We start from the raw sequence: 20,197 nt of genomic DNA, 5'->3' as shown, positions 1-20,197 counted from the left end.
CTGCGCTGCCTTTTGCACTCTCCCGATCTTTGAATCACTCCCACAGCACCAAGAAGTCTTGTTCAGCGCTGCTAGACCACCAAGAACTGTGAATCATATTATTGGCTGCAGTGGTCGAAGTGTATGAAAAGAAGTAGTGGACCTATGTTCCCTGCTGGCTTTCCCCACAAACTCCATCGCCATGCTCACTCCCACGCGCAATACAAACCCACAAACACATGCACCTGCTGTTTAAGGGAACATTCATTGAACTGCATTGAAGTGCAAGTTTCAGCTTCTTTCTACACTTTTATTTTAAAACGAAACCATTCCAGAACGGTTTCTTTTTACAATAAAAGTATAGGTGTGGGATGTCTTAACCCACTAATCCAAGCCCTGCAACATCACTGTGCTTTGCTGGCAGCAGAAACATCATAATGGCCGCCGGAAAGCATCCTGCTTGCCAGAAATCACCAGAAGGTGCGCAGTGAAAATCTGAAAAATAGGCCACCGTCTACATTTGCCTATGTCAGTGAGCACAGGAGATCACTGCCAAAACCCACCATTGGTCTACCCACAAAGTAGCCTGAGATCACTTGAAAAAGCAATGCTGATTGCCAAAAGAAACACAGAGCTGCTTTAAAAATCAGTTTTTATTTGGTGTCAAATCTGCAAAAATCATGGCTCACAAACCACCTAAAAAGACCCAACCTCCTTGTTGGGGGTAAACATCATTCTCCTTCTGGAATCTACATAAATATAAGGTCCACAGAAGTATGTGTTATCTGAATAAAGTCTACTTTTGCGGATTGCTTGCTGGAAGAAATCTGTCAAAAATGGGTGTAATACCGTTACTCACCTCTACCAGAAGCCGGCGTTTTAAAACCATTTTGTGTAAAGTTGAACATGGAGCCCAAACTATGCCAAAGAAAGACTTTCTAAGAGGTGGATACAATTTTAAACGATATTCTGAATAGGCTTGAAGTAAGAAATGGTTTGATGTATTTGTGAAAAATGTGGGTTATATTTTAAGAAAAGACAATTTTTAGACATTGGGTTAAGAGTTAGAAGTTTCCCACACTGTGTTCAAACAAATTCCACACATTCTCCCTGGACAAAGGGGACTTCCCCCTGCCCTTGGCTAAGAGATTGACAGGCTGGTGTCAAAAGGAACTGGGAGTGGCACCCTGCCCTGTTGCTCTCAGTGCAGACAAAGGAATCCTTGGGCTGAATAGAAAATGCTAATTTGGGTGTGACTCACAACAAACTGCTCTGCCAGGAAGAAGGACATGTGACCTGTGAGTCAGCCCAGCTCTGGGGGCGGCCCAGACTGAAATGTGGATTTAACATTGGGTTAAATATATGTTTTAGAAAAATGCTTATAACTAATTGTAACAAACGGACATAAATGTGAAACTTTGAGATTGTTAAAATGAAAAATGTGCTCACAGTTTAAGATTAAGCTGGACTCTGTGCGAAGTTCTGAGACCAAACCCGGAATTATTCAGATTGTAGCTACTGTGTTTATGCTACGAACCTGAAAAAACTACAGAATTGTGCTCAGATGGGGTGTGCATGCATATCTAAAAATTGGTGCGGAAATAATATTGAGAAACCCACCAAAAGCGCACAAAGTGGTCATTTCTGAACACAAGCTCTTAGGAAGATTAGAGTTCAACAGAAATGTACCTTAGATAATCTGTCATATGATTTATGTAGTATTAACAAGTTGTGTATATTGTAAATATGTGTTTTATGAAAAATAAGATATGCTGTACAGAGACCAAGGGGAGTGTCTTTCCCCAAGCCATAAAGATGACACAGGATGACACGCTTATCCTTTCTCCAATCAGGAGACAGGGAATCCTCTAACCTATCAGATCCTTAAAGGGTTGGGCATTATAGAATCAGCCTCCCCACCAACTTTGGAAATATATAAATAGGGACTGCTGAGAACAGACAAGACACACACTTTCCACTTCTCAACCAGTTTCTTGGCGAAGCACCCTGCAGGAAGACTCCAGACTCCAGACATAGATCCAGAAACCAGACTCCAGAGCCAAGCTCTAGAACCAAACTCTAGAACTTTGAAGCAGAAGAGGCCTAACCCAAAAGCTGAACCCTTCTGAGCTGGACTTCAGAACCTTTTGCAACCTGATCCTAACCCCTAAACTTCCACAGGGCCTAACCAAACCATTCAACAGCCTGGCTGAGCTGTTTTGCTGTTCTAGCTAAGAACCCTGTGCTAGACCCAAGATCCAGACCCGCAGAGCAGAGCTGTAACCCAGAACCCATCAGATCCAGTCCAAGAGGCCGCGCAGACCGCAGTGCAGTGCTGAGACCAGAGTGCCTGAGACCTGTCCGGTGGCGAGAGACTACCAGCTAAACCCTTGACCAGATCTTTGACGGGGCCCACTCCATTCCAAAGCCATAGGAGTGAGTATCTAGTCTAGAACTGTCCATAACCAGTCTCTTAGTCTAAAGTAATCCCATTCAATCCATTTCAATCTGTCCAGAACTGCATTACAGAACCTCTGTTGTCTATCCTTAATTCTCCTCTCCTCCACATAATTCTTGATAATTGTAGCAAGAATCATCTTTGCGCTGATATTTTCTGAAGAGGGACAAGTGTTTTGACGGACAGAGATCAGAGCGGAGGCGGCGCTGTTCTGGTGGCTGCCCGTTGAGTGTCTTGCTTCGATTATCGGTTAAGATACTCTTAAACAACGGTTGACACCAGAACATTACCAGAGGAGCAATGCATTGACTAAACAGTGCCGAATATGCAAACGGAATCACTGGAACTGACAGACATAATTATAAAGACATGCCAAGATCCCACAATAACACCGGTAAGTGGCATATTTCAAAGCATAAGGCACAATCATATATTATTGATCAGGGCTCACTGAATACATTGAGATCGATCAAACAAGAGTTATCCATGGCGAAAGCAGGAATACTTCTCAAAAGTAACATAATTGTTATCCCAGTACAATTGTAGCACTGGGTCACAAAGGAAACTGGGATGACTCATTTTCAAATGGATATTGGGACAAAAAGTGTGGTTTACTAAGATGGACATGCTTGTGGAAACGACCTTAAAGAAATGTCACATTTGCCACACTGCCAGTCCCCACACTTGACCTGAACCAACACAGATGGGATGGTTAGCTGAGGCTCTCAGGGAAGAGGTAGCTGCTGGTATTTTTGTAATTGTTCGATGCGTATCGGTGCATATGTCAAAGTGGTTCCCAATGAAGTTCTCGATGCTCAGAACTACAGGTCATTTAATCTACAGCAGCAGCCTCTGTCATTCTTATGATAAACAGTGTCTGATGGTTATGGTGTTTCTGCAATAGTCAAAACTGGCAATGAACCACCATTCAGTGGATAGGATTTCAAGCAATTTACGGAATATCTGGGTTTTCACCACCATTGAGTGATTATACTGTGGCCTAAAATATTTGGATCTGTGGAAAGTTTCCTAGGTAATTTGAACAGAGCCCTAAAGGTGTGGGATAAATAGTGCAGGCTCTGTGTCATTTGTTGAGAGATTATCACACTACCCTTCGTGGTAGGACAGAGAGATACCCTTATGATTGATGCCTGGGAGAGGTGTGAGAATCTGCATTCCACACATCCTCTGTGACTTTAACATACAAGATGGTGCTCAAATAAACAACAGGAATGTAGATGCAGATAAGTGTGAAAGTTAAACTCCAATTTGAAAGGAGATATGTGGTGTTCAGAAAAGAACCGGTAATGCACAAGTCCATATTGTTGTTTGATCCTCGACCATTGACAATCACTGGCATAAAAGGTTCCTTGATAACTGCTCAAATAGATGGCACATGGATCACCCGCAATTAATCTTTTTCAGTAAGGCCAACAAACCTTCTGATGATGTTGCATCGAATGGTGAACTGATGGCAGAGTGACCTCCGAAGACAGTGAATGTATGCGTAATGAAAATCATTCTGAAACGCCCATGCAATCTACTGAAAATGTGACTGATTCCTAAGCAGGTCTCTCAAAGGGAGTGATCAGATGACTGAGGAAATGGACTGAAGTGTCCAGATTATATGTGCTCTCTCCATTTTGTGGGAGATTTCATACCCTCAGTCACTTCATGTCATTTGGTGGTGGAGTCCGAGATCAGGATACTGCTAGAGGGAGAGGTAACATATCAGAGGAAGGGAAAGGGTGTTTTGGAAAATATTACTTACAATAGAAGAGAATAAAGAAGGTTCCTTGTCACTGTTTTCGTTTGCATGCTTTATTTGATTCAGAACGCTACACTCCCCTTCAAAAGACAAAAATATCCCTGTGAAATTGACGAGATCGCTGTGTTGACGATATCCTTTGCGTTCTTGTAGTTTTCAATCCCTGCAGCTGAAGGAATAGTAATATTGAAGAGGGTTCCTGGAGTGATGCACTCTTCTGCATGGCAGGGTGACACGAGAAAACAATGAGCATGATACCTAGATGGAAAAGTGCATGTAACTAGCGGGTTTTGGAATAGTTAGGCAAATTCCCTCTACCCTCTATTTCTGCACTCTGCGGTGTCCCAAAAGAGTAGATAGATTAAAGTCTTCAACATCGCCCTTCTCCAGCTCGACAAGACTACACAAGATAACATTTTGAGTAAATTGCTTTTTGTATTATTGTATGCACAGCAAATGGTTTTCCTTGTAACAACAAGAATATTTTCTTGTACCTATTTTAGCAACCTTAAAAGGCTACAGAGGTGGGAACAATGCACAATCAGAAATGGTTATTTGGGTGCCACTTGCCCCATGGGGTGTACTGCGAGAAATGATGGCACTGGCCGGCTCAGTTGCATCCAGACATGCAGAGAAAGGACAGAAAGAGTGCAGGCGCATGCCTTCAGGGTGGAGATTAAGGCCAGTCAACACAACTTTCATTTTCATGATACAGATGTCAGGTACGACCCCTTCCACACTGTGGCCCCCTTATCTGCTATCTGGCTGCAGTTTAAGGGTTAAGGTGTTGGGGCACTGGTGTCATGGGACTTTTCTCCTCCTAGGAAAGGATATCTGGCAAAGGTTTAAGCTGCTGTGTAGATGCAGTCCATTGGATGCCCTGGTGTCATGGCGCCCCTGGGATTAGAGCTGGGGTAGGACCTGTCTCCTCCCATGAAAGGGGGCCCTGAGCTCACTGGGATTAAGCTGGGACTGCATGTGGGTTGGCTCATCCACAAAGGAGAGTCCAAAGAAGGTACATTGAGGGGCTCCCCACACAGCGGCCAAGAGTCCACTCAGTGCCCAACCCAGAACTGATAACCAAATATCCGGAAAATGCTGCCACTCCTGTCACGCACCTGGACAACAAGAACCTCATTTCCTCTGGATCTGAAACACCCATTGGCTATGAGGATAATGGTATTGATGTGCTTGTAAGATGCAAGAAAGCATGTCATGATCTCTCGTTCTCATTTAAGTAACATTTTTAAATCAGTTCCTTGATTCTAGGTAGCCTGGATGAGAGTGGGGGGGGAGAGAAGGGGCAAGAAGAAAGGAAGAGAAGCATGAGAGTTGAGTGTTGAAAAGCAGAAGCAAAAAGCACTGTCTTCAGAGACCATTGAAAAATCGAGCAGGAGATGGCCTGTCTAGTGAAAATATGTAAACAGTTCCCGAGATAGGCGGTAAACTGCATAGATGCAGAAACATCTGAGACACGCTCACTGTGTAGTAGGACCTCCTGGACCTATGCATGAAGCTCTTCCTAACCTTCATCCACTAGCAAAAGCCCTCTCCCCTCCAGCTCCTGCACTGAGACGCTACCTGGGCCAGTGGTACAGGTAGCGATGGAAGAAGAGGACCTACCATCGGCCCCTGTTGAGACCACATTACCATGCTCTTATCCCCCCCACAGACACCTTCATTGCCAGATGTCCCACCTCCCCCTATATTGTACTATGCTAGAAAAGCTAGCTTATACACATCTTTGTACCTTTAGAAGTAATTACCAGATATGTAGGTCTAATTTAAATGTCTATGCTCACCATCTCAAAGCGCACTGTCACCAAGATGGCTTTTATATTCCCTACATAGCAGGTAATTACGTTTGAAGCTTCAGAAACATGGGCAAACTAATGCTTGCAAATACTGCCCCAAACCAATAGACATAGTAAACCATGATGGAATTTAACAGAGGCCAGGTTGTTATGGTGAAGAGTGTTGCGCTATGTCAGCAAACACAAGAAAGGAGACCATTCTGATGACCAAAAAACAAACATAATGTAACGCAGCACCACATTGCTAAACACAACAGCCTATCGAGCAACATGGAAACGAAACAAGCACTTGGACGCAACATTTAGCAAATCTTTCCCCAACTTAGACTGCTTGTTCTCACTCCTACAAAAGGATGACGACAATAAGAGAACTTTCACCATGATGCACTCGTTGTGAATCATGCAGCAGCTGACTGGCACCGCAGCCTCTCACTAATAAGTCTCTTCAAAAGCTCTAGCAGAGAGAAAGAGCTATTTCTAGGCAAAACTGCTTCCATGCTTCACATAAGCTCCCATTTAGGGATTTGGGGTATGAGTTATTGAGACCCTTTTGAAGCTTTTGTTGGAAAAATAGTGAGTTGTAATCCATAGTAAGGCAAAATAAATTATTTAAAGGAGGGGATTGATGATTCTGTTTTTCATTATAAATCATAATAATTAAGTAATAACACCGGAGCTGGCACGCTGGATCACGTGGTAATGGACCAAGTTACAGACTCGAGCAAACCAAGGCTTTAACGATGGGTACCAGCGATATTACCACCTGGTCCGGCGTGCCGGTGGTGGTGGTGTTTTTGCTATTTGCGATAGCAATTAATGAGCACATCATCCAGGGTGATGATAGCAATCATTTTGTTTGAATGAAAGGGAGGCGCTCTAGCGGCGTCGCATTCATTTAAACAAATATTTACCTAAAATGGGCCAACATTGAAGGCGGGGTTCCATGCGGAGTCCCTCTTCCATTGGCATGGAGGCCGAGCACGCAGAGCCAAAAGAAGACAGTTGAATTAGGGGGTGTAAATGGACATGAGACGGGAGGGTGAGGGTGTGTGAGCAGCTTTGGGTTGCTCAGAACGCGGGCATCGATCATGGGATTCAGTGAGCTGAGCAACCTGATTGGCTGGCTCCCCCATCCCAGGTGGTAATAACATGAATTGAGAATATGTGCTTAGTTATCAAGGGATACAAATTAGCAGTATTTATTTGGAAATGTGTATATCATTTTCCTGGAAGTAGACGGTGGCACTCGCTCTGTGACTCTCTAAGTCAGGTGGCTTGTTTTTTAAATTCTGATCTGCAGACAGCATCATGGCAAATTAAACAGCGGGGCGTCATGATGTGTGCACTGCAGATAGTTATAATCACGGTGGGGGAGGTGGGGTTCATCATACAAAAGTGTCAAGGCCATTGCTCTAATGTGACCTCTCTCCAGTCAGACCTAAAAAGGAACTACTGTGCATCCGAAAATAGAAAATGCAAATATAAGCAGTCTGAAAATATCATCCTCAAGAAGGGGAAGGCTCAGGCGCAGAGTGGAAACAGCGTTGACGGTCATATGACCACTAATTTTTCCTTAACAAAGAGGCAGGGCAAGCTCATAGAAACCAGAGATTTCTACATTGTCCCAATCAATCGGCTTTGCAGAGGCCTGCATAATAACATAGATAGTAAATATCAGAAAACACATTTCAGCTACAGCGTAGTGCAACCGTGATAGACAGAATTTAAGGTTTAAAATCAAACATTTTATTTCAAATGACCTCTCTCCGTAACCCCCTGGTTGGTGCTCAAGCTCCTCCTCTTCAAGGAACATCTCCCCCCTAACACCTAGGTCCAGGCACCCTGCACTCCCCACCTAACCTGAGAATGGGTGATATGCTCCCCCCTGTTTCCTCCCCTGGCTGCTTGTAGATCCCTTGATGCCAAACTTGCCGCCGACACCCTGCTGCCTGTTGTTAGCTCTCCATCCCTCGCAGCGTCCTTCTGCCTATGACTTGGAAAGCGCTCTGTTGCCTCCCGAATCTAGGTCAGCGATCAATAAATACCCTAATAATAACATTAATAATAATAATAATATAAAATCTCAACCAACTCTAGCATCTCGAAGTGAATGCTGAACCACATCGCCCTATCTTTGTTAGGACTGGTGATCTGAGGGACTGTAGCCACCGAGGACAGACGTACCCAGTTCCAGTGCTCTGTGTGTTTCTAGAGTGCAAGGGCAGCATAGAACAAGTAGTTCAGTTCCCACATTAACATCTGCTGGACTCATTGTGCCGCGCACTGCTGCTGAACCAGTCGTTCCGTGCTGCAGTCAGTTCTCACAGCAGATATAGTTCCTGCAGTTGTCTATGAGGATCCATATAGGTGGCCCCTCAGATCAAATTCAATGCATCTGGACAGGTCTGTTGCTGATCTTTGCACCTTGGCACTCCCTTGAGCTCATGCTGTGCATTTCCCTTGGGAGCGGGAAGCCATTCGAGACCAATTGGTTAGCCAAGCACCCCTTCATATATATTATTATTATTATTATTATTATTATTATTATTATTATTATTATTATTATTATCTTTATTGTTTTTGGGTTTTTTACAAACCTTTACAAAAACTTTTTTTCTTTTTCATAAGAATCAATCATTTACAAATTTCTAAAACACACAAATTTTCAATCAATTCAATATCAATATAAAATACACTTTTTCCTTAAGAGTTGATCATTTACGATTTTCTAAAACACTATTTTCCAATCAATTCAATACCAACATTAAATACATTTTCCTTAAGAATCAATTGTTTACAAGTTACTAAAAGACAACTTTCAAATCAATACAAAACCAACATTAAAGATACATTTCCTTAAGAATCAATCATTTACAAGTTACTAAAACACAACTTTCAAATCAATACAAGATCAACCTTAAATCTATTTTTAAGACATAATAGTATTCTAAAAACTATACCACATTTAAAACCTTAAGCATCTAATCATTTCATTTTTTCTTTTTATACTTTTAAAACCTTTTTAGATGGCAACATTTGTCATGATATCTAACTATACTCAACTATTTCTGAAATTATTACGATAGTCTAGATTGAACTCAGGTTTCAGGAAACATCACATACTATTCTCAGAAATTCACTGATGCGTATTTTCCGTATCGTTGAGTTTCCATGCATCATCTCATACCATAGATTTTCCCTGTTAACATTCGAAGTATCATTTACAAACTTGGAAAAGTATTCTATTTGTGGTTTCAATAAACTAGGGCATATCAGTAACAGGTGTATTAGCGTTTCTTTCGTTCCTGATATTTTACAATGTCTACAAGTTTTAAGAGTCACATCATTATTCGTTCTGATACTCTGTATTTCGTAGGTGTTCAGAACATTGAATCTAAATCTCATTGTGGAATTGCGGAAAGATCTAGAGGGATATTTCATTAAGTATTTTTCCGGAACTGCATACCATTTCCAAAAGGAAATCACTTGATGATATAGTGTAGAGTTTAATATCACCACGTTGTTCTCTAGCCAGTCATAGGCTTTTATTTACCTTCTGGGGATTTGTCAGTAGGGTCTCGTTTGTAAGGCCTAGATCCCGTAGTTTTGAATCACATATTTCTTTTAGTTCTTTCATGAAGACACCCTCTAGATCATTTCCTAAGCATTGATACATTGTATTATTTTTACCAATGATACATTTATGCAATAATAACATCTTTTTCCGATATACAATACTTTTCAGTGACGCTGGGCCCAATTCATATCTTATTGCTTCTATTGGTAGACATTTTGGTAGATGTCTTAAAACTTTACGCCATATACAAGCTTCAACAGTTTTCAAATGTGGTATCAGATTATTTGAACAAAGTTCGAGACCATAAGTCAGTCTTGGAATGGCTTTAGTGCGATAAAAAAGAATACATGCACTTAATGTGAACTTGCCACATTTCCTTTCAATTACCATCATTTGATTAGCAATACCCACAGCCTTCCTTTTAAGCTCCTTTATCATATAACTAAGTGTGTATTTACTTGTATAGGTATATCCTAAATATCTAAGGACAGATTGTTTTTTTATTTTAACACCATCACAAAACATTACCAAAGAATCTTGTTTTAAAGATTTCACACCAGTGTGAAAGATCACAGTTTTGTTTGGATTTACCAGCAGTTTCCTTTCTTGTATAAAGTTTACAAATGGGTTCATCATCATTTGTAGACCTACTTAAGTCGTCTGCATATGCGATCCATTTTATGGTGAACTTACCTATCTTTGGGGAGACCAGGCCACTCATATCCATAATTTTTCCTATCTGAGAGACATAGAGATTGAATAGAGTCGCTGATAGTCTACATCCCTGTCTTATGCCATTATTTGCTTTTATTTGTTCTGATAATTTGCCTTTATTATTTAAGCGCACTTTCAGTACCGTATCAGAATATAGCATAATTATTAGTTCTAATAGACCTTTTCCCATTCCCAGACTATCCAGGGTTCTCCATAACATCCCTCTATCTACTTTATCAAACGCCATGGAAAGGTCCATTGATGCTATGTACAGTGCATGATTACATTTTACTTTGGCCTTAGCTTGTAGACTGGCTACTATCAAGCCTCCTATTTCAGTTCCCATGGCTTGTCTAAAACCTATTTGTCTCAGGTCTAGTATATTGTTATTCTCGATCCAGATATTGATTTCTTCCAGTACCATAGCTGTGAAAATTTTTGATTCCACATCTGATATCATTATAGGTTGATAGTTTAGAGGGCTTAAACAATTTCCCTTTTTAAAAATTAAGATTACATATGCCATCTTCCAGGAGGTTGGGATTTGTTTGGTTTCTATAATCTCTTTAACAAAGCAATGTAGAATGTTAGCCCATAAATCAATATTATATTTTAAGATGATATTGGATAAATTATTTGGGCCTGGAGTGGTTGAGGATTTATCTTTTTTTATACATCGAAATCTTCTTTACAGAGATATCCAAACACCAGGTCTGATTACAATTATAGATATCCATCATTTGAACCTCTGAGCTCATATATAAGTCTTCAAAATAGGTTACCCATACATCTCCTGCAATCGGGTTTAAAGAAAGTTGCATTTGCGTAGTTTCAGTGCCATTAATCAATGACCAAGTTTCCCTTGTATTGCAATTCATGGCTGCCAACATGGCTTCGCCATCTTTTTGCGCCATGTGTGAGCGATGTGATATTATCCAATTTTTGTATATCTGTTTGCATTGCTTAATTTTTTGGGTGATTTCATCTGTGTTGCACTTTAATTTTTTTAGGCTACGCACCTCTTTACGCAATTGCGTCTTTCTTTTATTTGACATCAATATCAAAGACATGAACATTTTTGGTTACAGGTATTTGATCATATGTTTTCTTTACATTACATTTCTCCAGTGTTTTTTGTATATAATCTTTAAAAACCCCACCAGAGTATGTAGACATTTTCCATTCCATCGGGAAAGACATATAATCCTGTATTGACAAAAAGTTTACCTTTTCGAGGTTATTTGGTGTCAATTTTACTGTATTACCTGCTGTATTTATTTCTATACGCATATCCCATTCTTCTCCAATCACATTTTTTTTTTGTTCCAAGGCATCTGTATTGATATCATTGCATGATCACTTTCCTTACAGCTTTGCACTTTCATTTCACAGTTATTTACAAAAAAGTGATTACTGGCTATTATGTAATCTAAGATAGAGCTCAGTCCTCTGGCTTTCCAGGTTGGCTGCAAGTTATGTATAAGTTGTAAACCCCAACTCGATGCAAAATCAATCCAAAGACTGCCTCTATATCGTTTACTGAGGGCTGCTACCGAGTTGGGATTTATAGATGTAAGTGTCCATGTGGTATCTGAATGTCCTAAATCACAATCTGCATTCAAATCACCTGCCAGTACAAGCGCACCCATAGGGTAAAGCTCTAACCAGGCCGTGATTCTATCATTTAGCAATTCCAAGACATCAATCAGCTGATCATTTGAGTGGCTGGCTACATTCCAATATATGTTTACTATCAAGATATCTATTACCATTTGATTTGTTCGTATTTTAAATGTGCCAATTATTATGGTCTCCGATATTTGTTGATTAGTTATCATAGTAATATTAGTATCCGATTTGTACGCCAAGATCAATCCTCCACTAGGTCGACCTATTGTTCCTTTGATCGCTTTACAGTTGATAATTCCGTACCCATCCCACAGCAAGTTGTTAGTTGCCCATGTTTCCTGTAGTAACACAAAGTCATATTCTTCGAGTTGACTCACAATTTTTTTATTTGCCACAATATATGAGTATCCCCTTGTGTTCCAGGAAACTAAATTAAATGGGGTCTTTTTGTCAAAGTGATATTTTTGCTGATTTCAGATTCTCTGTGGAGTCTCACAGCGATATGGCAAGTGACCTCCATTCCTGCATGTCAATCAACTGAGACCTAGCAGTGTCTGTTACTATGCTATCTTGCATCTTTGTCGATAGTGATTGTGTTCCTAGTCTGTTGGTGCCATATCCTGCTGCTTCTTGCATGCTGAACTCTTGTTTTCTTAAACCATCATCCCCTTGTGTAGATTCTTGATACTTTTGTACGTCAAAACCCCTTTTCTGTAGGACACCCGCCTCCTTCAGTATTAGAGCCCTCACCAGTGGAGATGTTATGATTAATCTAACATAATCATACCTTTCGTTGTGTATGAAATCCACAAGCTGGATATCTGAGGTTGTTATCAGACTTAATTCTGGTATCTCCCCAAATAAAGATAGAAGGTAAGGTCTATTGAGAGATCGTGTGCACCCTCGTCAAACACATAGTAAATTACTATACTCGGTTCATTTGGAAAGGCCGGTCTTCTTAAATTTGGTATGGATGATCTCTTGTGTGGCTCCTGATAACAACCCCTCCTTTTTATAGTCTAAATACTGATGATTCATGTGATTAAACTGTGGATCTTTATCTTGCATTAGATCATCAGTTTTTGGTAATTGACAATTAGATTCATTAAGTTTTTGATGTATTAATTCCTCCACCAATGTACTTAAGTCTGTTTTATTTAATTGGATGGCTTTATTTGTATCAAGGGTAACCTTCGCTGAATCAATGTCTATCTTTTTCTGTAATTCTATCAATCTCGCTTGTTCTCGAGTGATCGAATTGATCTCACCTATTGCTCCATCTTCAAAGGGTAAATTACTTCCATTCCTTTTTTGAGCATTTCCCTTTGGCAAAATGTTTGAGACATGCAGCGAGCTATTTGGATCTTTATATTTTTGTTTCAATAAGTTTTCTATTATCAAGCTTATTGCATCGCTGCTTAGTTGCGTATCTTTCAAAGTATGCTCCTTGGGGTCATCTAAGGGTTCCTTTAGTTGTTTAATTTCCTGTGACTCCTTCGGGTGAGCTATTGAGGCTAATATCTCTTTGGATTCTTGCAGTGTATTGGGGTTCAACAATGGCTTGCTGGCTAACAACTCAGGATTATTCATTACCACAGGTGTATTAGGCCTTGATGGAGCATCTGGGTTTTTAAAGATGTCGAGGATTTCTTGTACTCCTCTCTCTAAGGCTCTAAGATTACTATCAATCCTTTCTGATGATGCTTTATTTTTCAGAACCTCTGAGAGCAAGGAAGATCCATCACTGTAACTAGATTCAACAATACCATCATTTCCAGTATTACTGTCAATCTCTATTTCTTTGACTATCTTATTATTTGTTTTTTCACTGGATGTGTTTTTTTCCTGATCTTTCTTACTTTTGTCTATTGCCTGACAATCAGGCCATGCCTTACGTATGTCCACATTTTTCAAGAATTTTCTTGAGGATGTGTTGTTTACTTTCGCAATTTTGGCCTGTTTTTTCCTTTGTTTTTTTTCTTTCCTTTTGGAAATTTTTTCTACAAACATAGAGTTGTCATCATCACTTATTTCAGTCACAGTGGTAGGATTTTTACTAACCGCTTCTATCGCTCCGCTGGTTTCTACCACAATTACCTCCGTGTTGGGCTCTGGTATCTTGCCATTATCTTCATTTTGCAAGGGTATCTTAATAGTCAATACATTAGATTTTGTCACCTTACTATTTGTTTCATTACCATTATTGAGTTCTCTGTCTATGCCGTCAATTCCAGTATATGCTTCTTTATGGATAGACATCGTATTTGGCATTTTATCTGTTACCTCACATCGTGACTTGTTCATTAATTCATTGATGAAGTCCGGTAATGCTATAAATGCCATTACCATTTCTTTTAAGAGATTTGTTTGGGATTTTAATTCAGCTAGTATTAATACTTGCGTTTCGTTACTTGTGGTCTGTATTGTGTCAGTATGGTTCACATTCTCAAATTCATCCAACATATTCTTATCTATGTGTTGTGACAACTCCAACAGGGAGCTATCAACTGTGTGGAAGACTTGGGGTGTGTCAAAAATACTCCCTATTCACATTAGCCACTTTTTCAATATTATTTCCTGGGTCAACATTCTGTTGTAAGCTATTTGTATCACCATCTTCTACAAACAATGATTGCGAACTTTCAATTAGTTCAGTATTAGTTCCCAGCTCTTGGGCTAGTCTATCCATTCTTTGCTCTAAAGAACACTGAATTGCACATTTAATAAGATCCTCAGTTAAGTACGGTGAGCCTAAGTGACTCGCAGCAGCAGCAGCACGGGCTACACTCACCCTAGTGGTCATTTGCTTCGTAGGCGGCGCTATTGGTAAATGCTGCTTACTTATCACAGCTTTTTTTACACTCATTTTTGTCTCAACACCACTTCTTAAGCCACTTCTTAAGTTCAGCTAGGCAGTAGCTATCACTATGTTTGTACTTAAATAGGGAACAAGCATTCAAAACTCTAAAGTTTCTTACCTAACCCACAGCCCCACAGGCTAAACAGGCGAAACAAGCCACTTGAGAGGCCACTTGCTGAGGCGCGCGCGCTGATGGTGCGCGGCCTCGTATTTTTATGGGGTCCTCCCCTTCTGAGGGCGTGGCCTATAATAACAGATAAGTATCTATGTTATTATTATAAATAAATTCTTTATATAGATATAAAAAGCTTTCTTAATATATAATCACCAAGTCCTTGCCACGTAATTGCACAAACGTAGTATTCTATCTTCCTGCACGTAGCTGCTGGAAACGAGGAAACGATCGTGCAGAGAGTCGAGTAGAGATCCCAGGCGAAACAGGCCACTTGAGAGGCCACTTGCTGAGGCGCGCGCGCTGATGGCGCGCAGCCTCGTATTTTTATGGGGTCCTCCCCTTCTGTGGGCGTGGCCAAGTCCTTGCCACGTGATTGCACAAACGTAGTATTCTATCTTCCTGCATGTAGCTGCTGGAAACGAGGAAACGATCGTGCAGAGAGTCGAGTAGAGATCACAGGCGAAACAGGCCACTTGAGAGGCCACTTGCTGAGGCTCACTGCACACTACAAAGGCTAGCCATGTCTGCTCTGTTCGATGCATGCTGTCTCCACCACTATCATTGTGTCCTCACTTGTACTGCTTGTTTAACCAGATGCAGAAGACAACAGAAGCCCGTCTTTTCTCTATTTTCATAACTTTTTATGTGATGGAATGGGAGCCTTTGGTAAATTTTATAGATGAGGACTCAATCCATTATGGCAGCCATTGTAAAATGTAGAAAAGACAACATAGACAAAATTGCTCCAGCCAATGTTACCCATAATGGACTATAAACCTCATTAGAATGTTCTCTGCCACATGACCGTGTCTGCCACAGAAGACTGTGTAACGCTCCACAGAGGTGAAAAACACACCAATGTACCAGGTAGCAGGGAAATGAAAGAAGCTCTAAAACGAACGCTCAACGAATCCCACCCTCACCACAACTTAAACAGTCCCACTCAATCCTCCAAATTGGCTGGCACTGTAAGAGAGCTTTCCCCATGATGATCTCTTTCTATATCGCAGAGCAGCTGATTGACACTGTAGTCCTTTTAATATAAATCATCAAATGCCCTGGCAGAACGCTAAAGCTCTCTCTAGTTTGAAGAGGTAACCTACAATTGAGAAGGGGACAGTCACAGGGCAATGCACCTGGCTGTTCTGGGACTCATGGTACCCGTCCAAACCACCAGAGTCAGAGGGACCCCAAGACAGCAGCCTCTATATTATGGCGGTAGTCTGGAGCTCAAACTCCCTGCATAAGAATTAAAATGTTCCTCTTCGAGGGAATAAAGTTGCAAATTTTCAAAATCCCCAACAAGTGGGTGTATACATTTTTCCCTTAGGCAATGTGGTTGAATGAAAGATTCTGTATTACGAGTCATATATAAATGGGCAACAGAAGCTCAACGGATACTAGAAGTGGAGAAGTGGTAGATATCTCACACATACGCATCAGACCTCTAAAATGACTCCATCCTCTTGGCCTGTTGCACTTGGTGATTTTCCTCTTCCAGTGACAGCTGTTAGGAATCTTGGGGTTATTCTGTCCTTGACGCTGTCTATGGCCCCTTAGGTTGGGGCAGTTTGTAAGGCCGGACGTTTTCATCTATGGATTCTGGGCAGGGCTCTGCCCTTTTTAGCCTGTCAACTGAGACCATTAGTGTTGGCCTCACTGATTTTGAGCCGTATGGATTATTGTAACTCTTTGGTTTTGGCTCAGCCAGCGGGATGTATCTTCTGGCTTAAGTTATTACAGAATCTGGTGGCCCGGGTGGCCACTAACACACCTTGTGGCGCCCATATCACCCCTATGCTTCGTTCTCTCCACTGTCTTCCAGTGACCAGACATGCAGCGTTGAAGGAGTTTAAGGCCCTTTGTTTAGTCCATGGGGCTTTCTTTCTTCAAGGTGCAGACTATGTCTGTGATAAATTCTCCCCTTACCGTCCCGCTTGATCCCTACCTTCTGGGAGCACATGTCTAGTTTTTGTCCCTAGGTTTCGTCTGTGCAGAATTGGCGGTCGTGCCTTTTCTGTGGCAGCAGGCAGATTCTGGAATGCACTCCCTCTTGCTCTTAGACACACTGTTAGTCATTTGCAATTTAGACGTTTTTTGAAAACTCTTCTTTTTTAAATACTGGATTGGGCTTGCTCTGTCAGATGTCTTTAGTGCCTTGATGCCTACAGGCCTACGAGCGCTTTATAAAACCTGTTAACATAAACATAACATAACCTAGCAAACTAGGTTAACTGTAACAATGTGAAACTAGCTTGCGTTGTGTGCGAGAAAATAAACATAAACAGAACCCATTCTCACACTTCCTACGATTTTCCCATGGTGAGGAGGAAACAAATCCCCAAACTGCATTTCAAGCTTAGCAGGAGGGTTTCTGATTTTACATTCAAATTCTGGGTGTGCATGGAACCCCAAACTGAAGCAGGCAATCGAAGCAGGAACCTAAGGAGAAGTGGTAGATATCTCACACATACACATCATACCTCCAAGACAGTAGCAGGCCTTAATATAAGGTGGGGCCAGCCCCTTTCCAACAAACCTGATCCAAACATTTCACAGACCAGTCTCTCCTGCACAGGTGCAGGTCCTAACGTTAGCACCACCCAAGGGAGGTGGAAACAAGCTTTAAAAGCTATCCAGCCAAGTTAGGTAGTTTCAATCCTTTGGAGAACTGAAAGTAGAAGAGTAGCAGATCCTGGGAGACCCCTGGCCTGGAAACCCCAGGAGAAGAGAACACGATGGTGAAGATGAGAAGGGAGGAAATACTGGTGTGTGATAAGGAGAGAGATGCGTGAAAGACCCTGTGTGGATGGAGGGGAAGGGAAAAATAGTGCAGTGCAGAGCATGAGGGAGGTCCTGACTTTGAAGATAGAGAGCGAGATTGCTTGGGAACAGAAAATTATATCTTGCAGAGAAAAGCCACCTAGAAACAAGAGCAGAGCAGAGTTGTGCACGAGAGAGGCATTATCTGGAGGGAGACACTGGAGGACAGTTAGTTGTCTAATGAGGAAGGAAAGATTAGATTAGAGAGAGAGATAGGAAGAAGGAAAGAGGGAGAGGAGTTTTATTGGAGATAGAGAAGCGAGTTGGAGATTTTAAGGTGAAAGCAATAGTGAAGGAGGTGAGAGAGTACATTGTTGGTAGGACAAGAGAAAAGTTGATCATAAGAGAAAAGAATGTTGTTGGCAGGAAGAGGTTAAAGGATACCATCAGAGGAGAGAGCGTTGATGGCAGTAGGAGAGATAACTTCAAGAGAAAGAACAGGATTTTGCTGTGCTCACCCTTTGCCTGACTCCTGCCTTGACCCATTGACTCTCCATTCACGTTCACTGCAGAGCTGCTGTTACCCAAAAAGAACAAAGGGACTTCCTTGGCTTGGGCCTTATGATGAATCGCAGGCATTCGCCCCTTCTTTCCAAGAGGGAGCCCCCACCCTGCGAGGCTAGGGAGGTGTTCCCATCTGCAAAACCCTCCCTAGGGTTCGAGGCAAGTGGGACCTCACTGACTCCAACTTTGGGGACAAGGACTCCTGTTCATGTGAGGAACTCCATAGACCAACGTATTTAGTTGTATACATGGGATTAGCTGGTGAGCTGAAGAATGTGGCATCCTTATTTTTGGCTGAAGGCAATGCAAGACTAAACCCAGTTGCACAGGAAAAGGAAGATGTCTCTTTAAAACAAGATGCATATTAAACTGTGACAAGGAGGAAGAAAGGAGAGGTGCCTGATGTGCATGGGAAGCCCGCTTACATCATTAGGCTGGCTGGAGGTGGAGGGCAAGCTGGTCGCAGAGCCCACAACTTGGAGTGAGTGAACACAAGTACGAGATGCCAGAGAACCGGCGTGTGCAGAGACAAGGAGAGTCTCTAGTCAACTGATAGAGGAACAAGTAACCCGGTGGCAGCATGACCACAAACTGGATGTGGTGGGCAGGATGCCCCAGGAACAACGCTGATACCTCCCATACGGGAAGCGTGGGTCGCTTCCAATCAGCAGCACCAGTATGAAGCAACAGTCTGACACAGAATCAAGAACGCGAAGACGAGAAGCAGAGAGAGAGAGAAAACCATCCCAAGTGACAGCCAAGCCCAACCACCGGACCATGCCAAGAGAGTGGTACCTGGATGACCAGGAGAAGCAGGAGGTCTGTGGGATATAGTTTTTAATAACAGAAAACTTGTCGCAGTCATAAGAATGAGAAAGCAGGGCTAAAATGATGTAATGAGAGTTAGAAGCAAATAATGAGTAATCCAGAGAGGGAAGGGAGTTATTGTAAGAAGCTGAAACTTCATCCAAGTATGCAGGACAAGTTTTCAAATAAGAAACAAAGTCAACCAAGAGGTGAAAAGAGAGGGTCTGAACCTACACAGCTGTTGTATAGTCAGTAAAAGAAGGGACACTTTAAAATTGAGAAATAATGATAATGAGAGTTTAGAAAATGGTGAAGGAAAACTACATTCAAGTATTTCTTGAGGAGAAGCCTTTGAAAAAACTACAAGCAACAATATATGTATCAAGAAATATTACTGAGGAAGACATTCTAAAAAGTGGGCCAGTACGAGACAGAAAAGTGTTATTGAGGAACTACAAGAATTGATCACAGAGACTATCAGTGCCACAGAGAGGTCTTATAATTCAAGCGTCTGTTGAATGAACTGGAGAGGCCAGGCGAAGACTAAATCATTCCCTTGGTCTATTCTGAGTTAGTTAGAATTAGCATGGCCAGATAGGGTAGTTTGAACGGAAGACATATTCTCTTTTTGACTTCATGACAATGGACTAGCACCTCTAGTTTTTTCAGATAGGTAGGGCCCTGTAGCAGTTCGTATGGTTCTCATTAATAAAACTCTGAGCCAGTAAGTAGATTGTTTGGATTATAACGTAAACCGAACTCTTTATTTAATAATTATTTGTTTTCTTCTAGGTATTTTGTTTTGAACAGAAGGACAAAAGGATACGGTTTCTCTCGAACCTCTTCAGCTTCCAACCGACTTGGCTTGAGGGAACTCAGGTAAGAGTCACTTTAGTTCTTAAACAATGTCTTCTCTCTCGTCTCTATACTTCTTTTCCTTCTATGCAGCTTTAACTTTTATAGTCTTGAAGAATAACTTTCTCCTCTAGTTGTTACTTTCTGTTTCCTTCTTTATCTTTTCTTTATTTATTTACTTATTGTCTAATCTCTTCAGACTTGTTCTTTGCTGCCAGTCCCTGCTATTTATTC

General features: G+C 41.4%; 1 long non-coding RNA gene across 1 annotated transcript in view; it reads left to right on the top strand.

Moving 5' to 3' along the window:
- LOC138566373 (uncharacterized) overlaps positions 1-19,987 on the top strand; it is a 160,115-nt gene extending 140,128 nt beyond the window's left edge. The window contains exon 3 of the long non-coding RNA XR_011301924.1: positions 19,901-19,987. This is a non-coding gene — a long non-coding RNA (uncharacterized lncRNA). The remainder of the gene's footprint in view (positions 1-19,900) is intronic.
- Positions 19,988-20,197: the final 210 nt, after the last annotated feature.

The sequence above is a fragment of the Ambystoma mexicanum genome, chromosome 2p, assembly GCF_040938575.1.
Source record: "Ambystoma mexicanum isolate Mex_15411 chromosome 2p, UKY_AmexF1_1, whole genome shotgun sequence".
NCBI lineage: Eukaryota > Metazoa > Chordata > Amphibia > Caudata > Ambystomatidae > Ambystoma > Ambystoma mexicanum.
The sequence above is the reverse complement of the archived record's forward strand: the minus strand, read 5'-3'. Positions and strand labels throughout refer to the sequence as shown.